The sequence below is a fragment of the Nilaparvata lugens genome, chromosome X (genome assembly GCF_014356525.2).
Source record: "Nilaparvata lugens isolate BPH chromosome X, ASM1435652v1, whole genome shotgun sequence".
NCBI classification, from domain to species: Eukaryota; Metazoa; Arthropoda; class Insecta; order Hemiptera; family Delphacidae; genus Nilaparvata; species Nilaparvata lugens.
In genome coordinates, this window is record NC_052518.1 from 72686397 (window position 1) to 72703621 (window position 17225).

Sequence of the window (17225 nt, forward strand, 5' to 3'; positions counted from 1 at the left end):
TTGATCAGTATCTTCCTTATTTGCTTCTGGCACTCCAAATATGCGAATACAGTTTCTTCTTTGATACTGCTCTAAATTATCGGCACGATCAAATGATTGCTTGACTTTCTCATCACTGAGCTTAAGCTGCTCTTTCAACGATGACACTTCTTTTTGAAGATCCACTATTTGAAGAATAGCAGAGTTCAGAGATGCTGTCAACCCCTCAATGACTAGGGAAGACACGCCGGACACAACGTCTTTAACTAATTTGTTATATACATTGCTGTCATTTAGAATTTTAAGCACGAAATTGTTCTCAATACCTGAGATAACAGCCGGTGATAAAGGGCGAGCCGGCTCAGAGGCAGAGCCTTGCTTCGAAGCAGTAGATGTCGTCTGCTGTGGCACCTTATCTTTCACAGCTGATGAGGACGACTGCGATGATGACGATGACTGCTTATCTGCTTTGCCTGACTGAGAACGAGTCACAGTAGTGTGTTTTGGTGAATTCATGATTAATTTTAGTTTTAAGACACAATTTGCAGCCACAACACCAAAGTAACAGGAATTATTAACTGACAATTTTATAAAACAAAGAAAACTGCACACGATGGTACGTATAAAAATTCAAAAATCCAACTTTAAACTGACGAAAAGCTATAAAAACGAGGAGCTCGAACCTGACACAGCCTCTACTCGGAATCTATCATTATCTCTCCCAAGAATGTGAGTTTGTGGAGGAAGAGTCTCTTCTACGTGACAGAATTGTTATTGGAATAAGTGATAATGCGCTTCAAGAACGTTTGTTACGAGCCAGTGATTTAAAATTGGACAGTGCCATAAGTTCGTGTAGGGCTACAGAGGCAAGTAGACAGCAGGCAGCAGCCCTCCAACATAATGACTGTGTTGTTTTGGATGCAATTAACCACAAGAAAACCATGAACAATACATCGCCACAAGACAACCGCAAGAACAATAATACATCGCTAGGGTCTGATCCTTCATACCTCTGCTTGAAGTGTCATCGCCGGCATGAGCCACGAAAATGCTATGCCTTCGGGAAGCAATATAATAATTGTGGCCGGTACAACCACTTTGCTGTAGGTTGTAAGTATCAAAACAGTAAACCTACTGGTAAGTCAACATTTTCAAACAATGAAAATAAAGAGCTGAGTGAATTATTTATTGACTCTTTAAAAAATGTACATGATGAAAAAGTTTGAACTGAAAAATTTATAATCAAAAATACATCAATTATGTGTAAATTGAACACTGGTGCCATGTGTAATGTCTTACTGCACAGCTTGTTAACAACTCTTGGCAATGGAGTAGTATTACTACCCAGTAATAAACTGTATCAATCATAACATATTGCAATACAAAATTAGAGATTGTAGGAAATGTAGTGATTGATGCTCAAGTTCGAGGGAAAGAGTTCAAAATTAAATTTGTTGTTGTAAAAACAGACAACATTCCTATTTTAGGACTAAATGCATGTGTCAAGTTGAATTTAATCAAGACTTGATAGGAATGAAACAAGGATTTTATACAGAAGAGTCATTTGTAAAAACGTATAATGAAAGTTTTCATGGTCTAGGTAAGTCCCAAAAACAATTAAAATTGGAATTAAAGGACAACTCAGTACCTGTTATAAATGCTAATCGTAGGGTCCCCGAAGTTATAAAATCAAAACTGAAAGAAACATTGGACAAACTTGTAGATAATGGGGTAATTGCACCAGTTGATCACCCCACAGACTGGGTGGATAATATAGTGATTGTTGAGAAACCCGATAAATCATTGCGTATATGTCTTGATCCCAAGCATCTTAATAAATGTTTGAAACCAGATACATCTCCTATTCCAACTATGGAAGAATTTGAAAGTTTATTGAGGGATAAAAAACTTTTCACTGTACTTGACATGCATTAGGGATTTCATCAGATATGGTTAGACCAGGAGAGTAGTTTATTAACAACATTCATCACTCCTTTTGGTAAATATAAGTACTTAAGGTTGCCGTTTGGAATCAATGTTGCTCCTGAGGTTTTCCAAGCTTATAATATGAGAACATTTGGAGACATACAGAATGTTGGTATATATTTTGATGATTTCATAGTTGCTTCCGACTCTGAATCGGAGCATGATGCTGTTCTTGATAAGATTATGACTAGGGCTATTGAAAATAACGTAAAGTTCAATTTGAGAAAACTGCAGTTCAAGGTTAATAATGTAAAATATTTAGGATTGAAATTTTCAGAACAGGGTGTATCATTGAATCATGAAAAAGTTGAAGCTATCCAGCACATAGAAGCTCCAACTTCGAAAAAGAAATTACAGTCTTTTTTGGGAGTTGTAAATCATTTATCTAAGTTCATTCCAAATGTGTCAGTCTTAACTGCACCTCTAAGGCAGTTACTGAAAAAGAATGTTGATTGGAATTGGTCATTGTCTCAAGATAAAGCTTTTAGTCAGATTAAACATGAAATAATGCAAAGTACCTCATTAAAGCTGTTTGATCCTAATGTGCCTGTTGAAATATATGTTGATGCTAGCAATGATGGTCTGGGTGTCTGTCTGATGCAAAATAATTGTCCAGTGGCTTTTGCCTCACGTTCACTCAATGACGCTGAAACTAGATATCCAATAATTGACAAGGAAATTGCAGCTATCTGCTTTGCTGTTCGGAAATTTCACCATTATATTTATGGTGCTGATGTAACTATATATATATTGATCACAAGCCAATACTTGGCATAGTAGACAAAAATATGGCTGATGTATCATCTCGTTTGCAAAGATTTAGAATTAAGCTCATGAATTATAGATTGAAAATTTCTTATTTGCCTGGTAAGAGTAATGTTGTAGCTGATATGTTGTCGAGGTCTGCAATGGAAAACAAACAAGATGTGTTTCCATTGCTTGATGAACAATTCGATGTACATAGTTTGACCAATCAGTTAGCAATGTCAGATAAAAGAAAGCAAGAATTCAGGATTGCCTTAGGTACTGACCCTACTCTAAAAAAAATTGCAATCTATATACATACTACAGATATTTCTACAGAATAAAATTATAGTGCCCCTCTCCTTGCGTCAAGAAATGTTGAAATTGATTCATGAAACACATTTAGGGATTAATAAGTGTAAAGCTAGGGCAAGATCCATTTTTTATGTGAAAAATTTCGCCATCAGAATGGGAAAGAACCACTGTTAAGTCATGATTAGGCAAAACGTCCCTGGGAAAGGATTTGTAGTGAAATTTGTGATTATGATGGTGAATCTTATTTGGTGGTTGTTGACTCATACTCAAATTGGATTGAGATGGAAAGAATTAAGTCTAAAACTGCAGATTGTGTGATTCATTTTTTCAAGAAACTTTTTTCGTGCTATGGTATTCCTGATTTTGTTATGTCAGACAATGTTCTATTCAACAGTTATGTTTTTAAAAAGTTTGCAGATGAATACAAATTTGAGAGTATCATATCCAGTCCTCACTACCCACAAAGTAACGGTAGGGCTGAGAAGGTTGTATCTATTTTTTTGTAAGGGCCTCCTCAGACGGTCGCAAGTTAGTGGAACTGATATAGAATTAATGTTGTTAGAATATAAGAATTCTGTACTGACAGGAACAAATAGTAGCCCTGCTCAGTTATTTCTGAACATAAATTTGAAATCAAAGTTGCCTACATCAGATGAGTTTTACATCCAAAGATTGTGGTAAAGAATTTTGAGAGTAATAATAAACAGTACTATGATAGGACTGCTAATGAGTTAAATGATTTTGAGCTAGGAAATGATGTTTTATTTGATAGGAATCATAAATGGGTAGCAGGGAAAATTGTAGATAAACATGTGTCTCCAAGAAGCTATGTCAGGAAAGAAATTTCGAAGGAATAGAAGAATGATTAGGAGAAGGTACAATGTACTAATGAGTAGATCTAATAATGATGATGATTATACTGAAGTATTATGTCCAGCACAAATAAATGATCCTGAAATTTTGATTCCCAATGATGATGTTGTAGAAGAAGTAGAGGTGAGGAGACCTCAAAGAATAAAGAGACGACCAGTATATCTTGATGATTATGTTTGAGTAGAAATATCCTAGTATCTTAAATATTACTTGACTATCTACATTTTTTTATGTTTATTGTACTTTAATTGGTTCTTTTGAAATGTTGATTATGTTTACTATTGAAAATAGACTAATGTGTTTCTTTGTATTTTTTATTCTTAAGAGGGGAGATGTAATATATGAATATCATGCTCATGATACATGAGGCATTGGCAGAATGCGCGGCACAACAACGCTAATAAATTAATATGTACATGTTCGTTGTAACTTGTGATTTAATAACTACGGTATGTCTAATAAACTAATACAAATGAATAAGTGTTTTAATAATAAAACCTTTACATTATGAGAGTTATTGTAAACTTTATACAATGTCAAATCCAAGTTGGATTTGAAAGAAAACAGAGCTCAACCATTCTATATGCGAAGGTATCACTTGCATTATGGAAAAGTTACATTAACTTTGTCAAAATACAAATAATGAAAAGTTTAAGAAAAGTGAAAACTTTAAGTGGTGTTATTTCTACACCAACTAATAATATTTAGTTGAAATATTTTATTTCTTCATATTTATAGTTTTACTATATCTTTTCTACAAGTCGACTAGTAGACTAGACAACTTCTGATGATTTAAACTCACTGTGAATTATCTTCTTCTTCGTTCTCTTTCTATATAATAAAAGAGAGTAGGGTTGTGTTTGTTCGCTTGTGGGACAGAAAATCAGTTATTTTTATTCGAATAGGATCTCAATCTCAAAACATGTTCACTGTGGATTGCATACCGGAAAAACGGTAATGATGATCTCCAAATTTTGCACATAGATTCTAAAAATATCAAAATCGTGCACCTCGAAGCCCAAATTTCAATTTTCTTTCTAGATTTTTTAGAATTAATGTTCAAATTCCATTCAAGGGACATGAAATTTCATACAGAATAGCTTACATTGTTGTAAAATGGGATTGTTTATAAGTTATAACGTTAGTACAAGGCATAATAATTTGAACTTAGCCGTGGTCTAGGGGTATAGAGTACTCGGTTACGGCGCGAGTATTCCTCGGTTCGAATCCCGAGTCTTCCGTTTTTTTTACTCGATTTTACTCTCTCGAAGTGTATTATTTATAAATTATTTTTTGAAGGAAGTTGTTTTCATTAAGATTGATCATAGATTTCATCAATTAATTATTCTATGTAAAATTTTGCAACCAGTACAAATGAAATGGACATGGGTTTCATTCTGTGTCATTGGAATTCATAAGAAATGCATGAATAGATCATAATAAAATTAGTACCGTGATAATTGATATTCTTCAGTTATAATGTCGGCCTACTATTAGACACAAATTAGGAGTGAAACGAATTTGTAGGTATTTTGTTTGGAATTGGGGAAGCAAAAGGCTGCCTCAATCAAATTGAGGAGTATCTAATCGATACTAAAATTGATGTATTGAAGAAAAATCAATATGATACTATGAGTTTTTGAAGTATTATGTTTTCTTAAGTTACCGTATCTATATATAAGATGATTGGTGAGTAACAAAATGCAAATAGAACTGCGGAAGAAGATGGCCAAGTGTTTTGTGTGGAGCGTGGCTCTCTATGGAGCGGAAACCTGGACTCTCAGAAAGCAGGAAGAGAAGAGATTGGAGGCCTTTGAAATGTGGGTGTGGAGGAGGATGGAGAGGATCAGCTGGATGGATAAAGTGGGAATGAGGAGGTACTGCATAGAGTAGGAGAGGAAAGGAATATTATGGCAGTGATATGGCAGGAGACGAAAGCGGAACTGGCTGGGACACTTGCTGAGGCATGGCGGACTACTTTTGGAGACAATGGAAGGGGGGACTGTGCAAGGAGGGAGGGTGCTGGGACGAAAAATAGTGAAGTTGGTGGATGATATCAGGGAGGAGGGAAAGTACTCCAAGATGAAGAGAATTGCACAGGACAGAGAGGAATGGAGAAGAAGGAATCATGTTTAGACCTGCCCTAGGGCAGAACACCAGTAATAATAACCGTATCTATACTAATAATAAAGGAAAGAGCTGGCTTAGGCCTATACACGTACGGAATAGGAAAATTATGTTTGACGCATCATATATCACGTCTGAACTACATGAAATTTTGCTAATAGATTCTTAATTAACCGAGGATTGTTATAGGCCTATTTTCAATTCTTGAAGATTTCATTACATCAAGTTTTCAATTTGTCATGCCTCCAATATAGAAACAGCTGAACATTTCTTTTAAAAGGGAGATTAGATGAAAGGTATGATTGAGATCCTATTCGAATAAAAATAACTGATTTTCTGTCCCATCAAAATTTTTGTCAGCCATCTTGGAACCGCCATTTTAAATTCAACTTCATTTTTCTAAATTGGAAAGTAGTCATTATAATACATGATTTCGATACAGAATTTCAAGAGAAAATGAATGTTGAAAATCGCACATCGATTTCTCAAACCGTTCAAAAGTTATTCTCATTCAAAGATACTGATAAATCATCCATCTATAATGGAAAGAACTGGCTTATACACGTAACGGGATAGGATTAATTATGTTTATATGCACCATCACGTCTGAAAAATTGGAAAATTCAGTCCATTAGACTGAATGACTTGAAATTTTGCATAAAGATTCTTTATCAACCGAGGATGGTTATAGGTCTATTTTCAATTTTCCAATATTTTATTACGTCAAGTTTTCAGTTTGTAAAGTTTTAAAATAGACCCTTGCGGAGCACGGGTTACCTGCTATTCGTATATAAAAGTGATAGTCATTTTGCCTTTGTGATAAGCATTATAGGACTAATCCTTGATTGTGACTGATACCTTCAACATATTTTTTTATTATTTCACATTAATTATTATTTTTATTTAAAAATTTTGTTTCATTGAAAAGTTCAAGTCAAACAAACTTGCCAAGTTGAAGAAACGTTCTATAGGCTATATTCTTCCTTCGATGGAGTGAACAAGACAATATATTTTGGTAAACAGGAGCATTGATAATAATTACTTTTAATTAACATCTTATATTTGTTCAATCATTCTACTCCAACAATGTCTTACTTCACAATCGCACTATGAATTTATGTTTCAAGTTGTCATGTTCACCTATCTTCTATAAAAATGAGGTTTTACTTCAGGTTTTAGCCTCCTAAACCTTTGTTATTTCTAAGTGAAACACGTTTTTTTATCAGCTTTTTTCAATTCTATTCGCGTTATAGTCAATGACGTTACACAACAAATTACACTACAGTTCATATTCATCAAGGTGTCATTAAAGATTAAAAGGTGTTAAGAGTTATGCGGGATCATCAGCATTGAATACTGATAAGTACATTTCACTATGAAACTAGTAGTGTGTGAATTATCAAGGCGAGATTATGAAGCGAATATAAACAGTGCAGGAGAAAATCAAAACTTGGAACGTAACTTGGCCTATTTTGGCAAAGCGGCGTGAAGGACCGACAATACGTTACAACCTACTCTCAAACTCGAGTTCAATGAAATCACAAACGTTCGTTCATTGAATACACTCAAAGGCTTGCCAAAATAAGAAGGCCAAATCAGTAGTGTGACGTAAGAGTAGCCTGGTATTGATCTATTGCAATAACTGATTATACTTTCATACATGATCATTTCTTTGTAGATCATTTTCGTTGTTTCCAGTGGGTACAGTGAAACCTAGTTCATCCGTTTTTGATGGGACCACTGTCATTGTGGGTAAGCGAGTTTCCGGATAATCCGTATCTAAAAATTTTTGAATGAAGATGCATAACAGAAAACTAATACCCCCAATTCTAATCTTTGTTGAATCTATATCTATAAAAGGCTAAGCCCCGACAGACTGAAATCACACCACAGCCCAAACTCGTGAGCCTATAGACTTGAAATTCTGCACAATTATTGTTTATGGTAGCCTCAAAACATCCACTTAGAAAGGATTTTATGAAATTTGCTCCCCTGAGGGAGCTGGGGCCCCCCAAAAATGTTGTACTTTTTAACCGCTCATTGCACAGCAAAGTCATGAAGAACTTTTTTGTTCAGTTACGAAAAAAAATTAGATCTATGCAAAAAAATTCCGATCAGGATCACAGGGGGGTTAAGGAGAGGGCATTTTTCGAAAATGTTGTTGTAAAATCACACTACAGCTCAAACTAATTGGCCTACAGACTTGAAACTTTGCATAAATATTCTTCAAACATGCTATAGATGCGCACTAACAAAGGATTTTGAGATATTTTGACTCTAAGGGTTTCAAAGGATGAAAAAGGAACCTATTAAGTAAGGTTATGAACATGGTAAGGTGAACGCCATAATGGAATTGAGATAATTGAAACATGATATTCCAACATATGTTGTAATCATTAGAAAGCTTAAAATAATTTTATCAATCAGCTGATCGAATTAATTTTGCGTTGGTCAAGAGCGCGAGCTTGCCACTGGTGTGTTCCATTGTTGTATGCTTGGCCAGTTTGATTTGCGCCTTCTATCAGCTGTATATGGAGTCTCATACATTCCAATTAGAACAGAGCACAGAGATTTTCTTTGGTTAAGAGTTTGTTGATAATTTCTTTTTTCAAATTCAAATTTTATTGCCATCAAAAATCACATTGAAAACTTAATAGACAACAAGATTACAAAAACAAAATGTCAAACATATACCTACATTTATTTGTAGCACGGCCAGAAAAAGACAATCTTGAGTTATATATATATATATTTGTTAATATTTTGTGAATAAAAACGTAGTACGAGTTGATGAGAGATGTGAGTAAATTCCTGATATTTGATCCCAATGGTTATTCATATTGTAGTAGTCGGGGTCACTGCAATAAAAAGTTTTTTATTCTGTAGCTAATAAATTTCATATGTATTGATTGTCCATAATGGAAGTGATTGGACTACTCAAAATTAATGGCTTATTGGTCCCTCATAGAATTTATAGTATTCTTGGTGATTGAGCCTGTCTTTTTTCAGCGTTGACTATTATTTAATAATAAAGCTTTATTTACAACTAGCTTACCCGGCGAACTTCGTACCGCCAAAAAATCTATGTATCTCATGTCACACTTGACTTTATTTGGTGAATCATGAAATTTATCTGACAATCTACGTGATAGTAGAGGTAAAAATAAGAAACAAGTTCTTATAAACATATATCCATAAACGCTCCATTAGCGAGCTATACAGGGAGAAAGATTTCGCCCGGAATTCAGTTCCTTTGGTGAAATACACCGATACTGAAATGTTTGGGGACTAGTTTTTGATAAACTTATGCTGGATTAATATTGAAAAATTGAATAAAACTAGTCTGGAAGCTGTAGTGTGAGTAGTTTTTGAGAAAAAAGTTGAAATATGCAAAAAATTTAAGTAGAAAAACACAGACTTCTACGTTTGATGCCCAATAACTTTCTTTAATGACCAGTAAACAAATAATTTTTTTGCAATAAAAATTGTAGAGAATTTAATTCTGAAAAGAATTATGTAAGTTGTGTAAACTAAATTTGAATAAAATGTATCCTTATGTAGTACATTACACCACGAAAATTTGCTGTTTTATGAGGAGAGAAATAATAACTCATATGTTGTAGCTGATTGCAAATAAAATATTCGGTTTTTTATGAAAAGTTTATTTTTATATGAAAGTAACATATCTAAATGACATTAAACTTATACCAAAAGACTAAAGATGATGTTCAAAGTGACCTCCGTTGCTCTGAATGCATATGTTCAGACGTCTTCTCATCGATTGTCGGACCTGTTCAAATATTCCAGGAGTCTGCTTTATCATTTCTATCCCGTTCAAAATCCTTAATCGGAGTTCTTCAATGGTATCAATCGGAGTATTGTATACTAAGGTTTTCAAGTGTCCCCAAAGATAAAAATCCAAAGGATTTAAGTCTGGTGACCTAGCTGGCCATGGTACTGGCCCACCTCGGCCTATCCATTGATTTGAAAAGCTGTGATTCAAGTGTTCACAAACAGCAACACTGAAGCGTGCTGGAGCTCCATCATGCATGATTCTCACAAAAGCAAAGTGAAAGGCCTAACTTACAGTTTGTTGTTTTGTTCAACAATGAGCTACAATATTTCTGAAAATAATTTTCAGCTGAAAATTTCTTTTAAATGTTTTCTTATTTGAAACAAAATGAATCAGCTGTTCTTTAAATCCATGTTTTATTTGCAATCAGCTACAACCTATGAGTTATTAGTGTTCTCTCCTCATAAAACAGCAAATTTTCGTGGTGTAATTTACTACATAAGAATACATTTTATTCAACTTTTATTCAAATTTAGTTTACACAACTTACATAATTCTTTTCAGAATTGAATTCTCTACAATTGTTATTCCAAAAAAATTATTTGTTTACTGGTCATTAAAGAAAGTTATTGGGCATCAAACGTAGAAGTCTGTGTTTTTCTACATAATTTTTTTGCATATTCCACCTTTTTTCTCAAAAATTACTCACACTACAGCTTCCAGACTAGTTTTATTCAATTTTTCAGATATTTTTCCATATTAATCCAGCATAAGTTTATCTAAAACTAGTCCCCAAACAATTCAGTATCGGTGTATTTCACCAGAGGAACTGAATTCCGGGCGAAATCTTTCACCCTATATAGCTCGCTAATGAAGCGTTTATGGATATATGTTTATAAGAACTTTTTTTCTTATTTTTACCTCTACTATCACGTATTAAATTATTTTACCATAATTAAGAATCACCCTGTATAAGCTAAGCTAAATTAAAAAAATATATATATTAGAAAAGAATAAATTATTCTGTAATTCTTCAGTAATTAATGAATGCAATATGAACAACTCTCTTTCATGAGGTGAATAATTTTTTTCAACATTTTCCAGTTTCTCAATGATAGGGGAGTGATAATCATTTGTATAGGTCTTCTAAGGAACCATTATCTACATCTGGTACCAATCAACTACACTTCAACTCCAAACTACCGTTTCAATACCAGTACACAATTTATCACAGGGTGACGTGTTTATTAACCAGCTGGTAACTTTAGATGCTGAATCATATTATCACAATATGATATTGAATCATGATCATCTTTCCGTTCTTCGGTAACCGCTCGGTCGAAAATTTTGAAAACACACGGTAGGACTGTAAAATGGATTGATAAATAATTATTATTACCCATCCTATTAAAATTTCTGTTCAGAAACCATGCCCAATATTCACACAACATATTCCCAACGTTTCATGCCGTTATGTCAAGTAGTTTTCAAGATTATAGGGAACAAACATACAAGCAAACACACAGGTATTCATTTTTTTTTATATATATATATATATATATTATATATATATATATATATATATATATAGAATTACATTCGCCTCTCTAAATGGAGGTAGAATGATAAGGTTGTCAACTCTCAGTTCTGTTGTTTCAACATTTTTTTTTCAAATAACTTTCAAAAAGTTCATGTAGTACCTACTATTGTGTTTGAGTCACTTCTGGTGCTATCATAGTTTCACCACTTTTCTGTTCCACAGTCCTATCTCTTGCAGTCGTTAATTATATCTATAATAAAGTAAAGAGCTGGCTTATACACCACGTAAGGTATAGGAAAATTATGTTTGACGCATCATCACGTCTGAACTACTGGACTAATCAACTTGAAATTTTGCATATAGATTCTTAACTAACCAAGGATGGTTATAGGCCAATTCTTCAAAATTCCATTACGTCAAGTTTTCAGTTTGACAAGTTTTTGAATAGATCCTTGCGGAGCACGGGTTCCTGCTAGTACGTTTATATTCAGATTGAATATTGTATTTTCTCCACCAAGACTTCCAAGCTCTACAGACTATCGCAAATCTCAATTCGCGCTGTAACTATTACTGCCAATCTTTTTAAACTCTCAAAACCATAGACCGGAATAAGACGAGTACCGTATGAAAAACCACATAATACAATCAAGCCTATTTTAGGTTCATAGTTGATCCCCCCAAAAAATCTGCAATTTTGCCAGAGATATTCCAAATGGATTTAATATGAATTTTGGCAGATTGCCATTTATGAAAACAATTTTATAAGTTACATATTGGAATATTTACACCTATTGGAATAATTGGAGTATTTTGGAGTTGACATCATTTCTCGAAATATTCATTGAAATCCCGTTCAATTCAAACACCATATTTATTGGAATAATATTTCAATTTAATAGAATAGCTGGTAATATCAAATACTGCACACCTTGTGAAAACTGGTAAGTAGAATAATCATACAAATCTATATAACAAAAAAAATACTGATGATGTTTTCTTAGGACGAAAAGTAGTTATTATATCTGAATAGACAGCAATAGTACCTTTTATATATTTATTTTATCATAATGGGTAACCTATTGAGATAAAAGTACTTGACATTTTAAAGATTTCAAAAAATAATCTTTACATACTATTCTCATTAATATGAATCGGTTCTATATCAATAAGTGATACTATTAAGCAATCGTCTTTACTCAAATGTGCAAATGTTTTACTAAAGAAGTAAATATATGCTTAAAATTCTTCCTTTATATTGACTTCAAAATAATTCATTGTTTAGACCTAAATTAATTTAGATAGATTTGAATAATTTTCCCAATTTATACAATTAAATGAACTGACGATTGTTGTGAACCATTATGTGGCGATTGGGAATATTCAGCGGTGATTTCTATTAATGTGTGATGAAACATGAAAACCGTGATATAATTCAGGTTTCAATAATTACAATGTCATTTCCAATGAATGCGATTAATTCCAAAACTGTTTATTATTGTAGGCCTGAGTATACATATTTTTTAGAGAATTATTCTTGTTTGAAATGCTTAGTGAATTATAGCCTACTAGAGGTATTCTTTTCATAATACTAAGATACCAAATTAATAAGGAACTGGAATTTTCATTTTAATGCTTCAGTATTAGAATTAATATTAAACAAATTAATTTAATTCACAAAAGGATCAGCAGCTTGACGTATAACTACTCTCAAATTGATGTCTACAGAGATCTGTGAACTAAATCTCAATACTCACCACCTCAAAGAACTGGAAATTAAATTGAGGAAGCAATGGAGATTTCAATGGAGGAATGAAGGAACTCATTTATACTGGTCATTGCATTCTGAAGTCAATTGAAATAAGAATGGTAGTTACCATCCATAAAATTTATATCATTCTGTTCGACTTAAATCAAGATATTCCACATTATTAGTGAGTAATAACTTTCAAATAAAACATTTTAAGTACTTATTTTATTACTCTTCTATTCTTTCTGATGAGAATGTATAGTGCTGTTGTGCTGCAGCGTTTGTTTGTGCTAGTAATTTTTTTTGAAGTTTTTATCTTTACAGTTGATGATCCTATGATTTTTGGATTTGTTATTTTAGTAATTCTAAATAGTCGTGTCGTGACCTTTGTGAGGTAAATATACGAATTGAGTATGAAATATGGTGTTTTATCATCTATGGGGACGTATCAGTGACAATAAAAATGTTTTGTTTTCTTGCTGCTATTAAATTTCTGACTTTTGATTTTATTTCCATTAGTTATTTTTCTTTCATACCGAAAAATGTACAATTATATGTTCAGCGAACCGATTATTACACATTATAATATGTGATTATTTAATTCCCAATTCAAACGTAATATTTTGATTGAAATCAATAAGAAGAAAATAAACAAACATCAAGTTGTAGTATTTATCACTGTGGACAATTGTTTTTTCTGTGAACTATTGAGGTTTTGACTGTTACTGTAATCAATTTCAAATGATGCTTTTTTGAAAAAAATTGTAGTCACGAGTAATTTTGGATCTGATAAAATTGCAATCGCTCGATAGAATAATACTAATATGTGTATGAAGGTCTACCTACTGTACTCAAGAAAAGTGAATACTCAAAAGTAACAGAAAAGATTGCTCCAGATAAATCTAAATATAATAAGAACCATAACAACCATCAACTAGATTGTTATAGATACATACTAATATTGTAAATTGATAAAAACATTGACTTTCGCATATAAAATTGAGACACTAGCATTCTACCGTCATTATTAATAAATACAGGTAGGGCTTACATATCTATATTATAACTATATATTGCACTCATAATATACCTAAGTAATAAATATACACATATGGAAACAACCATATCAATTATTCCGGTTGTTTGAAAAACAAGCAGTGAAACATATTATTATAAATCCAATTGTAAAAATGAAGTAGACTTTAAATTGTTGTAGAATAGTTATTCTATTTTATATTATTAACCGTTATTAGTGGGCCTATAATCTATGCAAGATAAAAATAATGATAGTGACTATGGATTGTCACTGATAGAAGATTATACAGTAAGATTCGGTTAACATAATTTAGATAGTACAATACCTGTGTAGTATCTGTTGTGAAACAGCTGCTAATCCAGACACCAAACTCTTATTAAACTGACGATTAATAGGTATAAATTTAACACCGATTCCAATTTTATCGGGACAACATGAGGTGGTAAAGAACATTATAGTGTAGCGAAGTTAGTGGTTCACCGATTTATGTGCATATGTGAGTAGCAGAGGGTGAAGTGGTCGGGACTCATTGCAGAACAAATAATGTTGAATTTTTTAATAGTTGTTTATTGAAGTGTCAAGTATTGAAACGTATTGAAGTGAGAAGGATTGAGGGTTGAGATGAGTCCCTGATCACTGCAACTGTCACTTTACGGAAGCATATTACAGATGGTGCTAGTATCGCACCCGATCAATACCATATCTTCTCCAATTCAAAACACGGTACACTGATTTCTTGGAAGACGTCTTGTTATCTAACTAGAAGTTAGGACAAACGTGTCACCTCAGAATTAAACACGCCGCTCGCTAACTCACTAACAAACATACTGTGGTCTACAGAGTTGTAAGCTTGGACTGGCATTGATGACTACAAACCCCTCATACTTATTAAAACCCCTCCCCCAACAAAACCGATCGTTATTCTGTGCTCTCTCTCACTCACCTCGCTTCGGCGCACAAACGCTTCTATCACTACTATAACACCGTCGTTGATCAATGTAGCAAAACAGTTCAGCAAAATTTCAACTAGTTTCAACGTTATTGCACAAAGAAGATTTTTGTCGTTGATCAACGCAACCAAACCCTTTTTTCAACAAAAAACTACTTCGATGAAAATTGTATTATGGTATGCTTTTGTACTACTATCAAGATGTGAAGGATCGTTGACGGTCACTCAACTCAATTATGGAACTGTTCGTTAATGAACGTTAACTGGTTAAAAAGTTGTTATTGAACTAGAAGTTGGTTGGATATAAGAACTAGTCATCTTTTTTATTCAACATAATACATAATTATGCTCTTTCAGGTTTTCCTTGATGAAATACCAACTAGTCAAATATTCTATTATAAGAGACTATTCTACTACATAATATAATTCAGTGAATAATTATTTTCACAGTGAAATACCGTCGCCTTTCACAAACGAATAACTAACATGCGTTTCAGTCATTGCATTCACGCTGCATTTTTACGGTAGGCTACTGTTTACTTTTTATTCTGTTTAACTCATATTCAATCGAATTTGTTGAACAAGGTGTTTTTCAAAATTGTTATTTTAAATTTGAAATACAATTATTCATATATGTCATTCTATTAACACAGTTATTGAGTTTTCCAACTAGCATTATCAATAAAAATCAAATGGATTAGTTTAAAATTATAAATTTTGACATCTATGTGATCTTCTCTATTAATTAATGCAGGAGTTTGTATCATTATATCAATATAGACACATATATATTCATCAGTATATTCAAAATGAGTTGTTCTAGATTAGCTTGGTCCAGTGGCAACTGGTACTCTGGATAACTAAAGGGTATTACAATCTTAAAATTCCTTATAGATTCTATTTACAAACATAAGAATTATCCCAATTAAGATAGGAATTATCCTAATAATACATAAACGGCTCTGTTCACGTTTACCCTGTCTTCAATTTATAAATCGTTCAAAACTTGATTCGATGATGATTGAATAGAAGAGTAGAAGTAAAGGAGAAAAAAAGATGACGATGAAGAAGAGGAGGAGATTGATTTATTGATTCATTGAGTACTTTATGTAGATTACAATATATACTAGCTTATACACTTATATACAATAGCTAACAATACAGCAAAGGAGGAAGAAGAAGAAGATCTATAATAAGTAAGAGTAGAAGTAGAAAAGGAGAATCTGAGACTAGCAAAGAATCTTAATCTAGTCCAGTACCGACACTAGCGCCCAGACTTCAGAATGAAATGGAACTATGCAGCTTAAAATCGTATACTGAAGTGTCTGTTGTCATGGCAACCATAGCATCGGTTGATGCCATTTCAATTCCGACGCTATTCTCTCATAAACAGAAGTGAGTGAACTGGTGCATTTGTATGCACTAGCTGCAATACACTTGATTCTTGGGTATATTTAGATACCGTAAACTGAGCGCCAAATACAAGCTTCAACAATCTGTTAATTCGTATACTTGTAAGCCAATTGTATTGGAAAATTGCAGTTATTTCATATTAAAAGCCCAAGTATATTATCAGGAGTGACCCAAAAAACGCAACATTTGAATTGCTTATCTACATAAATTTTACAATATTTTTTATAAATTTTAATTACAACGGGGGAGTGAATTGTAATCAACAGAAAAATGCACTTTCCACTGTAATTGGTAATATTGTAAAATTTTGAGTGAATTTGACGATTCATTGACGTTGCGTTATTTATGGGACCATCTGATGGTTTGACAACTTGTCAGGAGCTATCCCCTCAGCTTGTTGAGCTCCTCAACCCCTACCTGCTTTATATCAACACCAGCGCATCAGCTTATGGTGGATCAAGTCAGGCGGTAAAGAATATTATTAATAGTAACCCGTTATACACAGAAAAATGACCAATTTCTATAATTCAATACTATTTCAGTAACCCGTTATTATAAAAAATATTACTTGATCTTGAAATGTACAATATAATCTTCTCTTTCAGTTGCTGTGAACGATTCATGGAAAAACATGTGAAATGAGATTGATATGATAATCATATGTCATGAATCAGTTGTTTGAATTATTCTAAATCATTAGAAAGTTTGTTATTTTATCTCAGT

The 17225-nt window shown here is 32.9% G+C and overlaps 1 protein-coding gene across 1 annotated transcript in view; it reads right to left on the bottom strand.

The window, feature by feature from the left end:
* The window catches only part of LOC111045568 (diacylglycerol lipase-alpha), an 82779-nt gene extending 67010 nt beyond the window's left edge, over positions 1 to 15769 (bottom strand). Inside the window, exon 1 of the mRNA XM_039442039.1 lies at positions 14466 to 15769. The gene's annotated coding sequence lies outside the window, so the exon portion shown is untranslated. The remainder of the gene's footprint in view (positions 1 to 14465) is intronic.
* Between the last annotated feature and the right edge of the window lie 1456 nt (positions 15770 to 17225).